Below are 22,509 nucleotides of genomic sequence, written 5' to 3'. Positions count from 1 at the left end.
TAATAAACATGTATCCTCTACTTAATTTTTGTTGTCAATCTTCTTTTATAGGACTCAAAGATTAGGAGGAGTGTAACTACATGATGGAGAAGTTAATGACATGGGTATTTAGCATGCATCATTTGGTAACTTCTCTTACTTTTAATCTCCTCCACATTATTTTTAGTTTTCATTGGGACAATAAAAAGTTTAAATATGGGGGGATGCATTTGAATTGCTTTGTTTGTTTTTTTTTTGTTTTTGCTTATGTCTTGAATTTTGTTTTGATTTCTTGTGGCATTCATCTTGAGAACATCAAATTTCACTTATATGCTTTCTTGTCTTCAAGATTAAATGTTAGCACGTTTATTATCTAGATTCATGATGTTTTAAGTGATGCTAGTAGTATGCTTAATGTATCTTTTTTCTCTATCTTAGGTAGCATGACATAAGCTAAGTATCTTATGGAGATGAGTTTTAGTTTTGGCTTGACCTTAAGGATCTTATCTTCAATTCACTATACTTGATGCTTGGATGGTTGATTTCATTGAAATAGTCATAATTCATCTTGTTTGTTTAGTACTTGGTTTCCATGGTGATTTCTCAAACCTCATTTTGGTTATTGGATGGGGCTCAAATCATGTAAGTTCATTTGGAAAAATCAAAATATCCCAACATTTGTGCTAAAAGTACATTTGTGAATAAGTGTTGCACAATGTAAATACTTATAAAAAAAAGAGTGTGAAAAATAGAAGAAAAAAAGGGTGAATAAGGGATATAAAAAACAGTTGTCGTGAGTGGAATCTTGCAAGTCACCCCTTTGAGACCAAGTTAGGTTACTGGGGAAATGACTGCTTAGCTTCTCTTGAGATTGAGCACGCCTTTGAGACCCTGGGTTGATTGAGAAAGATAAACCAAGTGTGTGGCAAGTAAGTACCTATTACTGGTTACTTGTCTATCACTGGAAATATTAGGAATTCAAATTTGATGACGACTTGACTAAGACATAGATTGAAACTTGAAGAGTTTTTGAGTTACTTTGCATTGTGCACAAGAGACTTATGCTTGAGTCATACTTAACTTGTTTCCATAATCATGCTTGTTAATGAAACTTTTTTATAGAGTTAGGAGAATGCATTAGGGATATGAAAGTATTGTAAAACATATGAATCTAGATTGCAGCATTTCGCTTGAGGACAAACAAAGGTTTAAGTCTGGGGGTGTGATGTGTGTAGATTGTATACACTTGTTTAACATGTTTTGACGCACATTCACATACTTTGTACATGCTTTGTCTACGTATTTTCATACTTCCAGCTTTCTTTTTAACATATTTACTTTTTTTGTTCGGAGATATGCTTTTGTGCATTTTTTGTACACAGGAGTCGAATTTGGTGAAGGTTTAGTGTTCAAGGCCAAATCAGCAAGCGAAGCAAGGGAGGAAGGCACCAGTCCTGAACCTCACATGGCCCTGCCATGGGGGGTTGCCCAGGCCGTGTGGAGATCCTTGGCCGTGTAGCTGCAGCAGGAAAGGAAGATGGCTCGGCCATGTAAACCTCACACGGCCGTGCCAAGATTTGAAGCCAAATGGAGCCAGGTCGTGTACACCACACGGCCATGTAAGATTTTCCAGAGACCAGGGAAGCCCTGGCCGTGTACACCACACGATCGTGCAGGATTTCCAGTGAGCAAGAGGGTTCTGACCGTGTACACCACACGATCGTGCCAGGTTTCTAGAGGCAGAAGCAGTCCAAGCCGTGTAGATCTACACGGCCGTGCAAGGGGAGTCATGGAAGATGCATGCCACGGCCGTGTACCACACACGACTATGTAAGGTTGGCAGAGAAGGGAATGACTTTGGCCGTGTGAACCTCACACGGTCGTTCCTCGGGGTCGTGTGGCGCCCAAACCCCTCTTCTATATAAGGCATCATTCTTGATTTGAGAGGGATCTTTTCCCCTTTTTTTTTTTGGGGGGGGGGGGGATAAGATTTTGGGTGTTCCTTACCATTCTTGGAGGGATTTCCAGTGATTTAAGGGCGGATCTTCACCGAATTGACTCCGGGAAAGCAAGGATTGGATCCGAAGACGTTTTTCTTTGTAGATAAGTTTTCTTTCTCTCTTTTCTTAGATTGGAGGGGATTAAGAATGCTTGTAATCATCTTTTCTTCGGTTTTCTTTCCTTGTTCCATGGATTAGATCTCTTGTTCTAGTATAGAGGGAGTATTTGTAATGGAGATTTGATGTAAACTCTTGTGGTTTGCCTAATTCCTATTCCTATGATTTTGCCTTGTTTGTATCTATTCTTTCTTGTGTGGATTGTCGTGATTAGGGCTTAATTACCATGCTTGATTGAATGTTTGGATATCTTGTGGATCTTGTAGAGGTAATTCCTCATTCAATTTTCCGAGGGACGTTCGTGACAGGAACATGCCCGTGTAAGGACGTTTGAGGGGTAATCTTGAAGGGGAAATTAGGTATTTCAAGAGGGTAGAATAGATTATATGTGTTTATATATTATATCTTGATGCGGTTGAGGAGTGATGAATTCTATGTTGATTATCCGAGAGATGCACGTGACAGGCAAGCCCGTGTAAGGACAACATAGATTCATTTCTAATTGATCACGTTTAGATATATTTCAGTCCTAGGCCGGTTGTCTATTGCAAGAGGGATCCGACAACCTTCTACAAATGATGGACAATTGAGGAATAAGATTTGGTAGATCGTTTACATTGAAGAACCTTACAAAGAAACCAAAACTCCTAGAGCATACCTTTATCATTGCCCTTATTCTTGTTTCTTATTCTTTCATTTTTTTTGTTTACATTTCATAGTCATACTTAGCTTTTGAAAACCAATTGATTAGTTGTTTAGCTAATTTGCATTGAGACATCTTTAGTATTTATTCCAGTCCCTGTGGATACAATATCTTTTATTATTACTTACGACATTTCCGTACACTTGCGAAGGTCAACATCTGTCTAGACTTCATGCCAACTATTAGGTCAGCCTGTCGACCTAGCTGGACTTCGTGCTAGCTATCCGGTCGACCCGTCGACCTAGCTAGGTTTCATGCCAGATATTCGGTCAGCTCGTCGACCTATATGGACTTTTCCTGTACACTCAGTCAAAGTACTAGATCACTACGAAACTAACTTAACCTACTTTGTCATTCATCAAAACCTGAGTTAGACCGTTAGTGTTAACCGCACCAACAATCTTTTCCTTTTTGATGCAATAACAACCTGGGTTAAGTTAGTAAAAATATGCAAAAATAACTATTATCAACGAAATGATTTTGATTTACTTTTTAATTAGTTTGGTGTTTGTTTAGTCTAGTTTTTGCTAACTTAAGCCACCTAACACTCTCTCTTTGGCATTCATAAAAAAATAACAAACATAAACAGATTTAAGAGAAGTGGCTAAGTAAAGAAAGAAAAATTTTGATAACAGAAAATTTTCAAGTTTACAGTGTTGGGACTTTCGAGCCGCAAAAATCGCTTTTTTCGTTACGGAAACCCCGAAGTCTCATGCCACCGGATCTGTGCAAAGATTAAAACATAATTTCGTGTATAAGTTTCTCTAATCCTAGTTCTACTCTAGATCTACTTGAAAGAGAGGTATACCTTTGATGCGAAGCACTTCGCAAATCCCGCTCGTCCAAATGTTATCGGATCTCGAGTGTGTTCAAATGTACACACCTCTAGTAGTATCCACATGAACAAGAAGTGATTCTCAAACCACTCTAGATGGAGAAGAGAGCACCACAAGTGTGCTTGCACTCCCAAGGGCTCTCGGATGGGATTGGAAGAAGAAAGGAGAGAAAAAGAAGAAGAGGATTCTCAAACACTTCTCTAAACTCTCTATGTGACTTTCATTTACCCTTTCTTCTTGGATTATACTCACTCACCTTCACCCTTCTTGCTTGGAACTCTCGGCCAAGAGGAGAATGAGAACAAGAAGGAGCTAAGGAGGAAGAAGACGACAACCTACCAAATCAATGCCAATGAATCTCATATTCATTTGGCCGACCACACATGGAATGTCGATAAATTACATTCAATGTTAATGAATCTTGCATTCATATGGCCGACCACACATGGAATGCCAATAAATTACATTCAATGTTAATGAATCTTGCATTCATATGACCGGCTACACATGGGCATTCCATGCCTCTTGCTCTCCCTTCATGATGTGGAGATGATGTGGCAAGAATGTATTTGTTGGCTATGCCATGTAGGATGAGTCATCCTTCATGAAGTGGCATTTAGTCAAGTCAAACTTGATGTTTCAACTTCCCATTTGGTCAAGTTAAACTTGACCACACATCTTCCTTGTTGAGTTAAATCCAATCTTTGATTCAAGTCAATTTCAATTTAATGAATCACAATTCATTAATATAAATTGACTCAAAGAATCAACTCTAAATTAGACTTATTCAACAATTGAATCCAATTGAGTCTAACCCAATAAGTCTAATTTGGATTACTCTTAATCCAATTTTGGTTCATATGAACATAATCCAACCTAATCCAATTGGTTCATCATATGAACCTAATCTCCATCCACTCGTTCTTTGTGTGTGACCCAATAGGTTCTTGTAACGTTGGTAATATTTCTAAATCTTATTTAGAAACATAAACAATGAGCGGCATATAGCAATACATCATTGCTACCCAAGTTACAAGAATGTTGAGATCCAATATCACCTTTGTGACTACTAATTGTGACTCTTCACAATATATGACAATGTCCTTCTATCATTGACATCTAGATTGATCAATTTGAGGCATAGACGGTGTCATCCTCTGATCAATCTAAATCTTGAACTCCAAGTAGACTCACTCTAATCAAATGAGCTCAATATCTCAAATTGACTCATTTGGGCATGACCATGCACTTAGTGGTCTCACTCTATCAAGAATAATGATGTCACTCCCGTCATATAGGAGGGATAGATCCCATCTACATCACTCACATCCCTCCACATAATTTGTTACATACCCAGTAATCGTCTTTATAGTCCACCCAGTTACGGGTGACGTTTGACGAAGCCAAAGTATGCAACTCCTTATGTAGGGAACCATGGTGACTTCAGGTCCAAGGACTAATAGTCATACTAATAGCCACATGAGAAAGTATATGACACTCATATAACGATCCATGATACTTTCTCATGGCGGGTCATTCAGTATACATTCTCCAATGCATACCCATGTGTCAATTTGATATCTCTATATCCATGACTTGTGAGATCAAGTCATCGAGTTGACCTACATGCTAGTCTCGTCACATTAACATTGTCCCTGAATGTTAATACTTGACTAAGAATGATTAAGAGTAGTGTTCTCTATATCATCTCACTATCGATTCAACCAATCGATTGATATAGATAAAAACCTTCTACTCAAGGACGCTATTATACTTAGTTATTTGACACCAATACAAGTAAGTATAATAACCATAAATAAATGCTTTTATTTATATACAAGAATATGATACAACGAGTCCATACAACAATCATCATATGATTGGTTCTAGGACTCTAACTAACATACTGGGGGAAGTTACTTAAAAAAAACATAAACTTTCAATTTTTATATCAAAAATAATTTTTAACATCTACTAATGTTTTTAAGATAGCTAAGTTTTGAAAGATAACTTTTGAACACATATTCAAAAAACCTACTAACTTTGTAAGTTAACTTATTTTTGTAAGTTAAAGTAATTTTCAAAAATAAGTTTGCAAAATTATAGCAAGTTTGAAAACAATTTTCAAAAATAAGTTTTGCAAATTTAAAATAATTTTGCTAAAGTATTTTTAAGGAAATGGAAAATACTTTTCAAAAATAAATTTGCAAAATTAAAGTAATTTTCAGAATAATTTTCAAAAATAAGTTTTCAAAATTAAAGCAATTTTAAAATTAATTTTCAAAAATAAGTTTACAAAATTAAAGTAATTTTAAAATAATTTTGCTGAAGTATTTTCAAGGAAATGAAAAACTCTTTTCAAAAATAATTTTGTAAAATATTTCAAAGAAGAGAAAATAATTTTGTTACAAATAGTTTGTTGGATCGAAAAGTGCTAGAGGGGGGATGAATAACGCTCGTAGTTTTCACTTTTCGTATTCGAAACAATCGAGTAAAATGCTACGGAAATTTAAATAAAACATAGAAGGACGTTAAGATTTACTTGGTTCGGAGTCTAGGGCGACTCATACTCTAAGGCGCACGCTCGTTAAGCGTTTACTTTGGGCAATAACTATAATCGCGAAATAGTACAAGAGATTATTACACTTTAGATGCACAAAAACTTATACCGACAACAAGAATTCGAAATTCACAGCTCTGGGTTGTCGGGGTTGTGTTATGGCTCAGCCGGAACGTCTCGTTAGCAGCAAACAGTTGTATGATCGCTTGGGAATTGATTTTTTAGGTTGTTGGTCAAGACTACTTTATAAAGGTTGTTGAGGGCGTCTTCAACCTCCTTGAGGGTGCCTCCAATCCCTGGGTCAACTGCGCGTGGATAAGGCTGACTTCTTCGTCGCTTTTCCTCTTGAAGGCGCCTTTATACACCTTGAGGGCACCTTTAAGGCTGTCCGAGGCGCCTCCGACTCCTCTGCGCATGCTCCTTCTGCCTTGCACCCGAGACGCCTCGAAGCTCCATAAAAGGCACCTCGGGCACTGTTCATCCGAGGTAACACTTGTTCTTTCGTCCCTACAAGATACGTTAGTCCACAAAATAACAACATATCATACAAAACAAAGTTAGAACATAAAAATACCATAAATATAAATGTTTGACATGTTAGCTAGAGCCCTAGAGCCAATCATTTGATGATTGTATTTTGGACTTGTTGTATCATATTCTATATAAATAAAGGCATTTGGTTTTTGGTTATTATACTTGCTTGTATTGGTGCCAAATAAACTAAGTATAATAACGTCCTTGAGTAGAAGGTTCTTACCTATATCAATCGATTGGTTGAATCGATAGTGGGAACACTACTCTTAATCATTCCTAGTCGAGTATTAACATTCAGGGATAATGTTAATACAATAAGACTAGCATGTAGGTCAACTCGATGACTTGATCTCACAAGTCATGGATATAGAGATATCAAGTTGACACATGGGTATGCATTGGAGAATGTATACTGAATGACCCACCATGAGAAAGTATCATGGATCGTTATATGAGTGTCATATACTTTCTCATGTGGCTATTAGTATGACTACTAGTCCTTAGACCTGAAGTCACCATGGTTCCCTACATAAGGAGTTATGTACTTTGGTTTTGTCAAACGTCACCCGTAACTGGGTGGACCATAAAGGCAATTACTGGGTATGTAACAAATTATGCGGAGGGATGTGAGTGATGTAGATGAGATCTATCCCTCCTATATGACGGGAGAGACATCGGTATTCTTGATAGAGTGAGACCACGAAGTGCATGGCCATGCCCAAATGAGTCAATATAGGATATTGAGCTCATTTGATTGAGTGAGTCTACTTGGAGTTCAAGATTTAGATTGATTAGAGGATGACACGGTCTATGCCTCACATTGATCAATCTAGACGTCTAGGATAGAAGGACACTTGTCATATATTGTGAGGAGTCACAATTAGTAGTCACAAGGTGATGTTGGATCTCAACATTCTTGTAACTTGGGTAGTAATGATGTATTGCTAGATACCGCTCATTACTTATGTTTCTAAATGAGTATAGGGGCATTGCCAACGTTACAAAAACCTATTGGGTCACACACAAAGAACAAGTAGATGGAGATTAGGTTCATATGATGAACCAAGAGGATTAGATTCATTTGATGAATCAAATTGGATTAAGAGTAATCCTAATTGGGCTAATTGAGTTGGACTTAAGTTGATTCATGTGTTCAATGAGTCTAATTTAGATTATGACTCATTGAATCAATTTAATTAAATGAATTAGATTCATTATATTAAATTGGCTTGAATTAAATGGTTGGATTAGATCAACCATGAGAGAGATTAAGTCAAGTTTGACTTGACTTGAGAGGAAGATGAAGAGTCAAGTTTGACTTGACTTTATGCCACCTCATTGGTGAGTTGGCATTAAGTGGACCAATGATGATGCTCCACATCATCATGGTTACTTAAGTGAAGTGCCACCTCATGGGAGTTACCAAGAGTTGTGACTCTTGGTATCCCATGGAGGTTACAAACCACTTAATTAGATGAAAAGAGTTTCATTTTGCAAGTGTAACTCTCATTCAAGTGATCTTCCTCCTCCTAAGCTCTCTTCTTGCTCCTTCTCTTCTCTTGGTCGTGGGTTTCAAGCAAGGGAGAAGAAAGGAGAGTGAATCTAATCCAAGAAAAAAGGTTAGTGAAAGTCACATAGAGATTTTAGAGGAGTGTGTTCTCTTCTTTTCCTTTCTTCTTCTTCCAATCCTACCCGAGAGCCCTAGAGAGTGCTAGCACACTTGTGGTGCTCTCTTCTCCATCCTTGTGTGTTAGAGAACACATCTTGTTCGTGTGGATATCACTAGAGAGTTGTCTACGTTGACAACTTCGAGATCCGACGTACCGTTGGACGAGCGGGATTTGCGAGGGCACGCTTCAAAGGTATAAAATGTTTTTCCTTTGTAGATCTACTGTAAATCATAGTTTGAAACTCGTACTCGTATTTTCGAAAGTTTTCTTCGCACGGATCCAATGGCTAGGGGGTTTCGGGTTTTCCGCGACGCGAAAAAGCGATTTTTGTATCAGAGCCACGTGCGAAGCTTGTACGAGTTTAGTTTTTGTTTTTATGAAAAAAATTCAGTTCTGTGATATTCTGTAATTTTATGGTTTTTAGAGTTTTTATGGGTATTTTTCTCGTAGAAGCGAAGCACAAGTGTTTCGGCACTTGTAGGCTTCGACTACCGAGAAGAATTTTCCAAAACGGCAAAGTTTCGCCCCAAAATTTTTTGGGACAGCGGGCTTAGGCGTTGTTAGATCGCAAAGGAACCCTAGCGATGGTTATATCGCGGGTAGGGGCGCTGCCCCTGGCCCCGCAAGGGGATTCGTTCCGCGATTGCGCCCGAAAACGCTAAACGGGACCGCCGGGAAAAATTTACTCATAAAATTGTAAAAATTATAAAAAAATTACAGAAAATTATGAAAATATATAATTTTGAATTATATATTAATTTTGTGATATTCATGGCCCCAAAAGACCCAATGTGATTGGATTTGTGTTGTAATTCATAATACGGCCTGCGTGCCGTCATGTGATGTGTGTGCTGTATTTTGATTCGCGACCTGCGCGTCGTGCCTTCTATTTTATTTTTGTTGTAAATTAGATTTAGACTCGAATGTAACTCGAGTTTCTAAAATTGTAATGTACAAAATTGGAGCGGTGGAAGATCCACTCGAGACGGAGTTACGAGGAAGGCGCGAGCAACACAAGGTGGTCAAAAGGAAGGAGCTTGAGAAGCTATTGACCTTAGGTTGACCATCCGATCTTCTCATTGGCTTGAGAAGATCGTAGTAGGGCCATGACACAATCACAAAATAATTTAATTAATTGTTTATATGTATGTGATGCATGTTTAATTAAGTAGTTAATTAGTGCCTAGCGATTAGATTATATCTAAATCGTGCACATGATGCACCCCACGATTAGATTAGATCTAAATCAAGTATTTGATACGCATCATCATTTAGATTAGATCTAAATCACGTCAACTCTAATGCCTACCGTGCCGTGATACCTACTACTACCTCGATCACATGTGTTGTTGAATCTGCCAAAGCAGAGCAACACATATTATCTTGGTAGGGTACGGAGGGACAATTTTGGTCCCGCCTATCAACGCATGGGTGAGTTCAACTCAATTAGATTGAGTAACTAGTTAACTCGGTTGGATCGACTACAACTATAGGCATTCTTCCAACGGTTGGAAAGGTAGGACAAAATCACGTTTATATTAACTCTCGGGCGTATTAGCCAAAGCTAACTCGAGTTTTAATATAAATGCGGATATTGATCCTATAAACAAGAGTTGCATAGAGATGTAATTGGTAATCGTTACCTACCGATCATACTAAGTCTTGGGCGTATTATCCAAAGCTAACTCAAGGGTTAGTATGATGTGGATCTTGTCCCACATGAATTATAGAATTCAGTGGGAGCATCATTTAGTTAAAGGCCTAATTAAATGATTAAGAATATGACATTTATTTCTTTTGTAGAATTTCCATGACGTCAAACACGAACAACTTCTCTCTGCGTTCTATCCTTAAGAAGGACAAGCTCAACGGAGCAAACTTCTTGGACTGGTACAGGAACCTGAGAATAGTTCTCACTCAGGAACGTAAGCTGTACGTTCTGGAGCAGCCCATTCCGGAGGCTCCTCCTGCCAATACCCCGCGAGCTGACAAAGATGCTTACAAGAAGCATCAAGATGACGCATTAGATGTGTCCTGTCTTATGCTCGCGACCATGAACTCTGAGCTTCAGAAGCAACATATGTTGATGGGCGCTTACGATATGGTTGAACATCTTTGTCACCTATATCAAGGACAAGCAAGGCACTGGAAGAGGAACTCCAAAGAATACCTGGAAGATCTTAAGAAGAAGAGAAATAAGATTTCTACTTCAGGTATACATGTTTCTGGATGGAGATTAGGTTCATATGATGAACCAAGAGGATTAGATTCATTTGATGAATCAAATTGGATTAAGAGTAATCATAATTGGGCTAATTAAGTTGGACTCAAGTTGATTCATGTGTTCAATGAGTCTAATTTAGATTATGACTCATTGAATCAATTTAATTAAATGAATTAGATTCATTATATTAAATTGGCTTGAATTAAATGGTTGGATTAGATCAACCATGAGAGAGATTAAGTCAAGTTTGACTTGACTTGAGAGGAAGATGAAGAGTCAAGTTTGACTTGACTTTATGCCACCTCATTGGTGAGTTGGCATTAAGTGGACCAATGATGATGCTCCACATCATCATGGTTACTTAAGTGAAGTGCCACCTCATGGGAGTTACCAAGAGTTGTGACTCTTGGTATCCCATGGAGGTTACAAACCACTTAATTAGATGAAAAAGTTTCATTTTGCAAGTGTAACTCTCATTCAAGTGATCTTCCTCCTCCTAAGCTCTCTTCTTGCTCCTTCTCTTCTCTTGGTCGTGGGTTTCAAGCAAGGGAGAAGAAAGGAGAGTGAATCTAATCCAAGAAGAAAGGTTAGTGAAAGTCACATAGAGATTTTAGAGGAGTGTGTTCTCTTCTTTTCCTTTCTTCTTCTTCCAATCCTACCCGAGAGCCCTAGAGAGTGCTAGCACACTTGTGGTTCTCTCTTCTCCATCCTTGTGTGTTAGAGAACACATCTTGTTCGTGTGGATATCACTAGAGAGTTGTCTACGTTGACAACTTCGAGATCCGGCGTACCGTTGGACGAGCGGGATTTGCGAGGGCACGCTTCAAAGGTATAAAATGTTTTTCCTTTGTAGATCTACTGTAGATCATAGTTTGAAACTCGTACTCATATTTTTGAAAGTTTTATTCGCACGGATCCAATGGCTAGGGGGTTTCGGGTTTTTCGCGACGCTAAAAAGCGGTTTTCGCGGCCCGAAAAACCCAACATGACAATCGACGGATTGTCTGGTTCTGACTTCGGATTTCCGACCGAAAATCCTAGGTCAAACCAACACCTACTGCTCCCTCAGTGGGGAATGCGTCCTCACCTACTCCACACAAGAGAGCATACCTATTGTCAGGCCGGTCTTCCAGACAGACTGGACTTTTTGCCTAGGGTTACCACCCCTAAGACCTAGGGTTACCACCCCTAGGGTTTTCCACCACCTAGGGTTACCTCCCCCCAAGACCTAAGGTTACCACCGCTTAAGATTTTCCAGCACTTAGGGTTACCTCCCCCTAGGACCTAAGGTTACTGTCCCTTAGGATTTACCACCACCTAGGGTTACCACCCCCTAGGACCTAAGGTTGTCGCCCCTTAGGGCTTTCCATTACCTAGGGTTACCACCCCCTAGGACCTAAGGTTGTCGCCCCTTAGGGTTTTCCACCTGCCTAACAGCAGTTAGGACTTTCCTACAAACTCATTCACACATATCATATAACAATTAACCTTAACTTCGAATCCTTTGCCATTATCAAAATATGGGTTCGATCGTCGGATGCTTCCCGCACCAACAATTTCCCCCTTTTTGATTATGACAACCAAAATTCAAAGTTAAGCAAGAAGACATAAATAATAAATAAATGCTATAAAGAACTTTGAATAACAGTACAAGCATAACTGAATAAATAACAACATAAGCATAAATTTAGTGCAAGCTCCCCCTTAATAGAAGCTTAAGTGAAAAACACTCCTCCTTAAGAAAAGCTCCTCTTTCTAGAAATTTTTATTTATTATTTATACTTATTTACCCCTTAATAACTGGATTTATCATATTTACTCTCCTTCTTTGCCATATATCAAAAAAAAAAAAAACAAAAGGAAGATATAATCGATAAAAATAGGCAAGTTGAGAAGTTGATCATGGCCTTAGTTAGGGTTTAGGGATTTAGCTCTAAAAAACATATAGCTAATAAATGGTTTTGAGAAATATATTAGCTTTTAAAACTTAGCTTTTGAGAAGGTTTTGAAAAACTTAGCTTTCAAAAACATAGTTTTAAAATTTTAGCCTTAGAAAACTTAACTTTTCACAAAAACTCTAACTTAAAGAAAATTTAATAGAAGACACATACTTAAAATATTTTGATAAACACTTAGCTTCTAGAATAAAGTTTCTTGTAGACTTTTTAGCTAAGTGAATGATTAGAAAAACCTTTATCAAAACTTCTTTAAAAGTAATCTAATTTTTGAGAAAGAAAACCTTTTCCTTAAAAAATTCAGAAAGTAAGTATGGAAAGTAGTTTTTAGCTAAGGAAAAGTTTGAAAATATTTTGTGTTAGAAAAATTTAGTTTAAAAAGTGCAAACAAAAATATTTGATAAATTTTTTTTTAAAAAAAAATTAGAGGTTCAAAAATTAATTTTACTTAGTTAAATTTGAAAAATACTTAGCTTAAATAGTATCAACTTGTAAAACTTTAACTAAGGTCACTTTCACTTAGAATCATAAAGAGTAAGTCAAAATTAAAAAAAAAATAGTTCTCTTTTCCAAGAGTCCTAAAGTCCAAGCATGAGTAATTAAAAGTTAAATAAAATACTTAGTATCCTTAGCCAAATGTCAAACCATTAACTACTGGTTGTTCACCTAGAGGGCAACAGCTTTTACTTGGTTAGTCAAGTTAAGTTAGTGATCCAAATAGATTTGATTAATACAGGATAACTTAACTTGATTAATGTAAGTTGGTATTTATCGCCCAGACTTATGTCGATGCACAAACATAAGCATTTTTAAGCCTAGGCAGTGCATCTCACACTATTCTAAATATTTTCATACACAAGCAAGTTAAACCTAGTGTTCTTGTGAGATGCTCTGGCTGAAACTAGGGGTACATGATTTTTAGGGGGTAAGTTCCTAGGCTGAACCAAAATTTTTTCAAAACTAACAAAAATTGGAATTTTGAAAAATATCTTTCCTAGGTTTTAAAATCAAAACCATGGTAAGAAAAAAAAAAAAGTTCTATTATACTAAACACAAGACTAAACAACCCAAAAGTAAGTTATCGATACAAGAAGTAAGTGTAAGTCTAATAGATACAATGCATGTCCAAAGTATGATCAACTAGGAGGATCGTCAGCTGGAGGAGGTGATAGAGATCACTCGGGTGCATGTAGTGCACGAAGAATCTCCTCTCGGAAAGTGGTCATCTCAGCTCGTAGTGTTCGAAAACCGTTCGAGACGAGCTGTCGTGTCTGCGCGGAAGACCGCTCGAGACGAGCGAGTTTATCCTCAATAGATATAGAAGTGGAAGGTTGGGCTGACGTCAAGGGATGTGATGGATCGAGAGGCTCCCCAAATATATGAACTTTCATGAACTCAAATAACTCCTTCTGTCCCTCGGCTGGCTGAAAGTACTCGTCTGGGGGTAGGATGAACCCCTCGGCTGGAGCAACAGGCTCATCCTCGACTGGATCGGTTGACGACGGCCCACCTCTCCATGCAAGGACCCCCTGAGTAGTGATGTCTATATATGTAAACCTAAGATGATGTTGGCCAATCTCATCATACGGTATAAGGTGGGTAACCGTCCCCTGAGTCATATCTATACCATCTATTGTCGAGAAGATATATGTCAAGACATGACAGTAAGGCATGTGGACTACACGTGACGTAACGAGACTGACCGCATGAATGATGTTATAAAAAATGTGTAATGAGATGTCTATATCTAAGTGCTGACATAATTGTAAGACCGATAGGTTCGATAGAGGGGGGGGTGAATATCGATTCGAAAATATAGAGTATTAGCGCAGCAGAAAAGTAAAGTAGACACAGTTGTTTTTTACTTCGTTCGGAGCCTGTGACGACTCCTACTCGAAGGCCCGTGGTCCTTGACCACTTTCGTTGGGCAATCACTAGCAATTCGAATATAATTACAAAATGAATACAGGAAATGCTTAATGAAACAAAGTAATACCGACAAGAAAATTAACCAAAAACGAAGAAGCACTTTGTCGGAGCTTTGTTAGCGTCGCAGGAACGTAGAGCAGCGGGACCAGCAGTCGAAAGTTCTCAGTTGATGATTGATTCTGAAGCTCCTACCTGGGGCTTCTTTTATATGCTGTCCCGGGCGCCTGGATCCCTTTCGGGCGCCTGGAATGTGACGTAGCTGCACAAACCATGATGCTCCACGTGGCGACGACTCGGCTGGATGAAATTTGCCTTCCGGGCGCCCGGATCCCTTCCGGGCGCCCGGACCTCCGGGCGCCCGGATCCCCTCCGGGCGCCCGGACCACCTTCTTCCAGAAAAATTCAACCTGCAAAACAAAGAATGTTAGTACAGTTTATAGATGAGCAAAAATAGTATGACTTAGATTCCATCTTTCCGAGACCGGAATCTAGTCACGATCTCGACTTAGATATCCGAAATGGATCTAAGCCGGATCGACGCCTAATGTTCCCTTCCCGGGAACGCGTCCTCGCAGTCACTCCCTTCCAGTGACTTACCTCACTTACCTGCCAGACGTCCGGTCAGCCCGTCGACCCGTCTGGACTTCTCGCCAAGCGTCCGGTCAGCCCGTCGACCCGCTTGGACTTCTCGCCAGCTATCCGGTCAGCCCGTCGACCTAGCTGGACTTCTCGCCAAGCGTCCGGTCAGCCCGTCGACCCGCTTGGACTTCTCGCCAGCTATCCGGTCAGCCCGTCGACCTAGCTGGACTTTTCCTGCACACTTGATAAAAGTGTCAGACAACAACAAACCTAACTTAACCTGATTTGTCATTCATCAAAACCTGAGTTAGACCGTTAGTGCTAACCGCACCAACAATCTCCCCCTTTTTGATGGAATGACAACCTGGTTAAGTTAGTGATAAAAAATATGCAAAAACAAGCATGATTTTTGAGGTTTTTAAGGTTTAAGTTTTTTTTTTTTTTTTGTTTGCATTTAGTTGCTCTAACTTAACCAACCTAACCCTCCCCCTTTGGCATTCATCAAAAAACAAGGGTAAACAATCATAGTGAGAAATACCGAAAACAATAATACCTTGAACAATAACTGAGTTTTTAAATCCAAGAGAAGATCAAATTGACTTGGGGGAGTATAAAGTTTTGAAAATTTGTTTAAAGCATTAGCTTTTAGCTTTTAGAAAAAAAATGCTAAGTTTAGATTAATTTTCAAACATAAGTGTATAAGGTCTAAATTTCAAAAAAAATTTCCAAAACAAGTTTCAACTTTGAAATGCTACTTAAACATAAGTTTTCAAAACCAAAATTCCAAAACTAAGTTTGAAAAGTCTAGTTTTCAAAACTAATTGAAATTTATTTTTCAACACTAAGTGTACAAGATTCAATTTTCAAAGTCAAGGAAAATAATTTTGAGAAGCTTAGTTTGTAAACTAAATTTTGTAAAATTTATCTTTCAAATTAAATTGTCAAAGTTAAGTAAAATCAAATTTTTAAGAAGTAGACTCAGGACAATTTTCAAAGTAAAGTTAAGTTTAAATCTTTACTTTTAGTTTTCAAAGGAGTCTTGGTAAACGTAAGATGAAATTTGTTTTTCAAAATCAAATTTTTCAAAGTTTAAAAGTATTAGATTCAAAACCATGGTTTAAAATACTTGAAAAAAAAATTTGTGAGTTTAAAAAATTTCACAATTTTAAACAATTTATTTTTAAACTTTGATTTTCAAAATTAAGTTTAAAATTCAATTTGGAAAAATAAATAGTTATATTTCTCCCCCTGAACTTGATACCTATCTTCAACCAGCTGTCTAACCAATTAGGTACTAACTAACTATCAGAAGACAGTAGCTTTCACTAGGTTAGTCAGATTAAGTTAATTGTAATCAGTCAGTGTTTGACTTGACTGATGAACTTTAATCTGATTAATATTTGATTTGTATTTAACGTCCAGACTTATACTGATGCACTGAAATAAGCATCTTAAGTCCAGACAGATGGCCTATGCATCTCACCCCTTTCTATGTTTGTCAAACACAAGCAAGGTAAACCTAAGGTGTTGGTGAGATGCTCAAGAACTAAACCTATGGGTACATGCTTTCTAAGGATGTAAGACTAGTCTAAGGCCAAAACTGTTTTTGAAAGTTTAAAAATGGAACGTTTTGAAAACAAACCAGTTTAGCCTATAAGTTGATAAAATCAGTTTTGAAAGTATTTTTGAAGGGTCCTAGTCTATTGAGCACATCCCTAATTGTCGTCGTAAGTTGCTAAATTCACTTTCAGGGAGTGGTTTTGTAAAAATGTCAGCTAAATTTGATTTAGACTCAATGTACTTGAGTTCAATATCACCTTTAGTAACATGATCCCTGATGAAGTGATGCCTAACTTCAATATGTTTGGTTCTTGAATGATGCACAGGATTCTTGGTTAAGTTAATCGAACTTATATTATCAATTAATACTTTTACATTTGTGATGTTTAAGTTGAAATCTTTTAGAGTATGCATCATCCATAATATTTGTGCAACACACTCGCCTATAGCTATGTATTCTGACTCAGTTGTAGATAGTGCAACACAGTGTTGCTTTCTACTAAACCAGCTGACAAGGGATGGACCAAGTAGTTGGCATCCACCACTTGTGCTTTTGCGGTCTAATTTGCATCCGGCATAATCTGAATCAGAATATCCTATTAATTCAAAGTTGTTGGTCCTAGGATACCAAATACCTACATTTGTGGTTCCCTTTAGGTATCTAAAGATTCTTTTGACTTGAGTCAAATGAGATTCTTTAGCACAGGTTTGGTATCGAGCACACATACTAACTGCAAATAAAATGTCAGGTCGGCTTGCAGTTAAGTAAAGTAGACTACCTATCGCGCTCCGATAATGTTTTAAGTCTATTGATTTTCCATTAGGATCATCATCTAGGATTGTGTTTACGACCATAGGTGTTTTTATTTCTTTAGTATTTTCCATTCCAAATTTTCTAAGTAACTCCTTAGTATATTTTTGTTGATAAATATAATTTCCTTCATTTGTTTGTTTGACTTGTAACCCTAGAAAATAAGTTAATTTTCCTACCAGACTCATTTCGAATTCGTGTTCCATTAGGTTTGTAAATTCGTTTAAAAATTCTGAGTTGGTTGAACCAAAGATGATATCATCTACATAAATTTGAGCTATAAAAATATCTTCTTTTATTGATTTCACAAATAGTGTTGGGTCAATTTGACCTTGATTGAACCCTTTAGAGGTTAAGTAAGAGGTTAGTCTTTCATACCATGCCCTAGGTGCCTGTTTAAGTCCATATAATGCCTTTTTTAATTTGTAGACATAATCAGGGTGTTCTAGGCTTTCATAACCTGGCGGCTGACCTACATACACTTCTTCTTTTATCAATCCATTAAGAAAGGCAGACTTGACATCCATTTGGTATAGTTTGAATCCTTTATGGGCTGCATAGCTTAGTAACATTCTAATGGACTCTAGTCTAGCTACCGGGGCATAAGTTTCATCGTAGTCAAGTCCTTCAACTTGACTGAACCCTTTGGCAACTAACCTGGCCTTATTCCTAGTAATTTCTCCAGTTTCACTTAATTTATTTCGAAATACCCATTTGGTTTCTATTATTTTCTTATCGGTAGGTGGAGGTACTAGGTCCCAAACTTCATTGCGCTCAAATTGAGCTAATTCTTCTTGCATAGCTATGACCCAGTCTGGGTCAAGTAGAGATTCAGCTACAGTTTTGGGTTCAATATTTGAGATTAACGAGATTTGACTTAGGTTTCTGAAAGATGACCTAGTTTGAACCCTCAGGTCTGGGTCACCAATTATTTGATTGGTAGGATGGTTTGGGTTGACTCTTATGGTTCTAGGCGGTTGACTTTCTTGTAGTTGTTCTTCTTCTTCATGATTTTGGGTTTGGTTTGTTCCCTCGGAATTGATATGTTCGTGAACAGAGTCAACTGGTTGTAGTTGGGCTTGTTCTAGGTTTTGATTGGATTCTTTGAATTTTACATTGGTGGTTTCTTCAATTCTTAAAGTGACTTTATTATAAATTCTGTAGCCTCTGCTATTCAGAGAGTAACCTAGAAAAATTCCATTTTCTATTTTGGAAGTGAATTTGCCTAAGTGTTCTCTAGTATTTAGGATAAAGGCTGGGCACCCAAATACCCTAAAGTATTTTATATTAGGTTGCTTGTTGTAAAATATTTCAAAAAATGTTTTATTGTGGTTTTTGTTTAGTGTTGTTCGGTTTTGTACATAGCAGGCTGTACTCACAGCTTCTGCCCAAAAATATTTTGGTAAGTTGTATTCATTTAGCATAGTTCTAGATGCTTCAAGTAAGGTTCTATTTTTCCTTTCTACAATTCCATTTTGTTGAGGAGTTTTAGGGCAAGAAAATTCATGATGGTAGCCATTTTCAAGGCAAAATTTATCAAAATTATGATTTTTAAATTCTCCTCCATTATCACTTCTGATTCTTTTAATTTTTATGCCTTTTTCATTTTCAATTTGTTTGCAGAAATTCGTAAAAATTTCAAAGGTTTCATCTTTATGTTTTAAGAATTTGACCCAAGTGAACCTAGAATAGTCGTCTATTATAACTAAACAGTACAGACTTCCATTTATTGATTTGACCCCGTGGGAGTCAAATAAATCTAAGTGTAAAAGCTCTAGGACTGAGTTGGTTTGGGATTCATTAATTGGTTTGTGGGTAGATTTTGTTTGTTTGCCTTGTTGACAAGCATTACATATTGTTGAATCTAAGTTAGGTAATTTTGGTAAGCCTCTAACTAGACCGTTTAATTTACTTATGTTTCTGAAATGGGTGTGTGACATTCTTCTGTGCCATAACCAGGTTTCTTCTTTTTGCGTTAAATAACACTTGACTGAAGAAGTGGTTAAGTTGATGGCATAGATATTGTCTTTTCTAAAGCCTTTTAGGCTTATAGTTGGATTATCTAGATGTTTGATCAAACATTCTGTGGATAGAAATTTTACCTTATATCTAGTGTCACACAATTGACTTATACTCAGAAGATTGTATTTAAAATTTTCAACAAGTAGAACATTTGAAATTATGAAATCTATGTTTAATTCAATATTACCTATACCAATTACCTTGAGTTTTCCGTTGTTTCCAAAGGCAACTGTTCCTAGGCTTTTGTAGGTTAATTGAGTGAACTTGGTGTGGTCTCCAGTCATATGTTTGGAGCAACCACTGTCCAAAATCCACTTGGTTTCCTACAACAAGTAGGATTTATGTTAGTCTTAGTTTATCAATTTTTTTAATAAACTTTCTACAATTTAAGTTGAAATTTAAGTTAAAAAAAATTTAAGTTAAAATTTGAAAATAATTTTTAAGTTTAAAATTACAATTTTTAAGTTTAAAATTTTGAAAATAATTTTTAAGTTTAAAATTAAAATTTTTGAAAATAATTTTTAAGTTTAAAATTTTGAAAATAATTTTTAAGTTTAAAATTTTGAAAATAGTTTAAAATTTTGAAAATAATTTTTAAGTTGAAAATAATTTTTTAAAATTTTGAAAATAATTTTTAAGTTTATAATTTTGAAAATAATTTTTAAGTTTAAAATTTTGAAAATAATTTTTAAGTTTAAAATTTTGAAAATAATTTTTAAGTTTATAATTTTGAAAATAATTTTTAAGTTGAAAATAATTTTTAAGTTTAAAATTTTGAAAATAATTTTTAAGTTTAAAATTAAAATTTTTGAAAATAATTTTTAAGTTTAAAATTAGAGTTTTGAAAATAATTAAAATTTTTGAAAATAATTTTTAAGTTTAAAATTTTGAAAATAATTTTTAAGTTGAAAATAATTTTTAAGTTTAAAATTAAAATTTTTGAGTTTAAAATTTTGAAAATAATTTTTAAGTTTAAAATTAGAGTTTTGAAAATAATTAAAATTTTTGAAAATAATTTTTAAGTTTAAAATTACAATTTTTAAGTTTAAAATTTTGAAAATAATTTTTAAGTTTAAAATTAAAATTTTTGAAAATAATTTTTAAGTTTAAAATTTTGAAAATAATTTTTAAATTTAAAATTAGAATTTTGAAAATAATTTTTAAGTTTAAAATTTTGAAAATAATTTTTAAGTTTAAAATTAGAATTTTTGAAAATTTAAAATTAAGTTAAGCCTTATTCATCTCACCCGATCTATATTATCAATCAGGGAATCCTATGATTTTGTGAGATGAAATTGGTTTGATTACAGACTTTTGGTTTAACTTGTGTTAGATTCAGATTTAGTTTTGGTTTCCACAAATAGGCATTCTTCGGATAAACTTCTAAGCTTGGTGAGTCACAGGGACATCATTAGAAGTAACCAACCTTTCGAAGTTTTCCGAATAGTCCTATCCACGGAACTTAGTACTAAATCTTGGTCTAACTGGTTAGGATTCGTTTAAGGGTAGCTTCGGTCAGTTCCACTTGGCCAAATGCACCAGATCGAAGCCATATCTTTCTAGACATGCGATGCCCAAGCTTCCCTAACGTACTATCATCCAAAAACTTCACCAGTACCATGAGTCAAGTTAACTTCGGTCTCTTTTTAACTAATCTTGATTACCCTGTCGGGTTATGTTAGTTTTGGAGGTGCCAGCTATTCTGGAGCCTCCCCCTGAATTATTGGCTATTAATTTAGATTTTTGGGTTTGTGTCGATTCTTTTTATAGTTATAATCAACTTGGTGATAGTCTAAATTTTGAGTTTTGAATTTTGATTTTAAGTTAAATTTATTTTTTAGGTTTTGATCTGATTTATTCAAGTTTATATAATGTATTTTATCTTTAGGTATATAGAATTGATTAAGTCCTACTTGCGTGGTTAAGCACGCTTTCGGGACCCAAGCTTGTTTAGTTGCTTTGTGTTGGGTTAATAATGATTTAAAGGTTTTGTTTGATTTTGACTTATATCCAAGTCCGGTTTTATTATAGCATGCCTTTTGGTTATTTAGAATTAAATCTAAATTTTTAGATCTTGTTGTGAATTTTTCCAACAATTCTTTTAACTTATTAATTTCACTTTTTAATGATAAATTCTCCTCCTCAAGTGTTCGGTCTTGAGTTGAATTCGAATTTTTTAATTGTTCCTTGAGGTTTTGATTTTCCTCAAGAAGCGATTTATTTTCATTTTCCAATTTAACTAATTTTTTATTTAAACACGAGATAATTCTAAAGAATTTATGATTTAAGTTTCGGTATACCTCTTCGGAACCTTCGGAAACGAGTGCGGACTCGTGGCTCGATTCGGGTTCGGACCCGTCTTCCGATTCCTCTGATTCGTCTTCAGCTTCGCGAGCCATCGCGTGAGGTGACTTTGGTGTTTTGCCTTTCTCCCTCCGATTCGTCTGAGGAGGAATCGTCCCATGTTGCTTTGAGGGCTTTCTTCTTTGTTGACTTTGGTTTGTCAAGTTTCAATCTTGGGCATTCGTTCTTGTAGTGCCCCTTTTTGTTACACCCGAAACATGTGACATTTCTTGAGTCGGCTGGCGAACTGATCTTCTGAAGATCCTGTTTGTTGAAGCTTCTCTTTTTCCTGGTGAACATCTTCCTTACCAGGTTCACCAGGTGTTCTTCGTCCTCAGAGTCTTGATCGGAATCTTCTTCGGATTCGGGTTTGTTCTTCTTTTCTTTAGAGGAACCTGCAATTAAAGCTACACCTTTCTCGACCCCGGCGTTAGTTTGCTCATGAAGTTCTAATTCACAAAAGAGTTCATCCAATTTTAATTTAGATAGATTTTTTGAAATTTTGTAAGCATCTACAATTGATGCCCACAAATTATTTCGCGGAAAAGCATTTAACGCGTACCTTATTAAGTCTCGGTTCTCCATTTGGTGTCCTATCGCGTGGAGACCGTTGAGGATATCTTTGATCCTCGCGTGGAGCTGACTTGCCGTTTCTCCTTCCTGCATTTTTATATTAAAAATTTTATT

The sequence above is a fragment of the Zingiber officinale genome, chromosome 6B (genome assembly GCF_018446385.1).
Source record: "Zingiber officinale cultivar Zhangliang chromosome 6B, Zo_v1.1, whole genome shotgun sequence".
NCBI classification, from domain to species: domain Eukaryota; kingdom Viridiplantae; phylum Streptophyta; class Magnoliopsida; order Zingiberales; family Zingiberaceae; genus Zingiber; species Zingiber officinale.
This window is presented reverse-complemented; position numbering follows the sequence as displayed.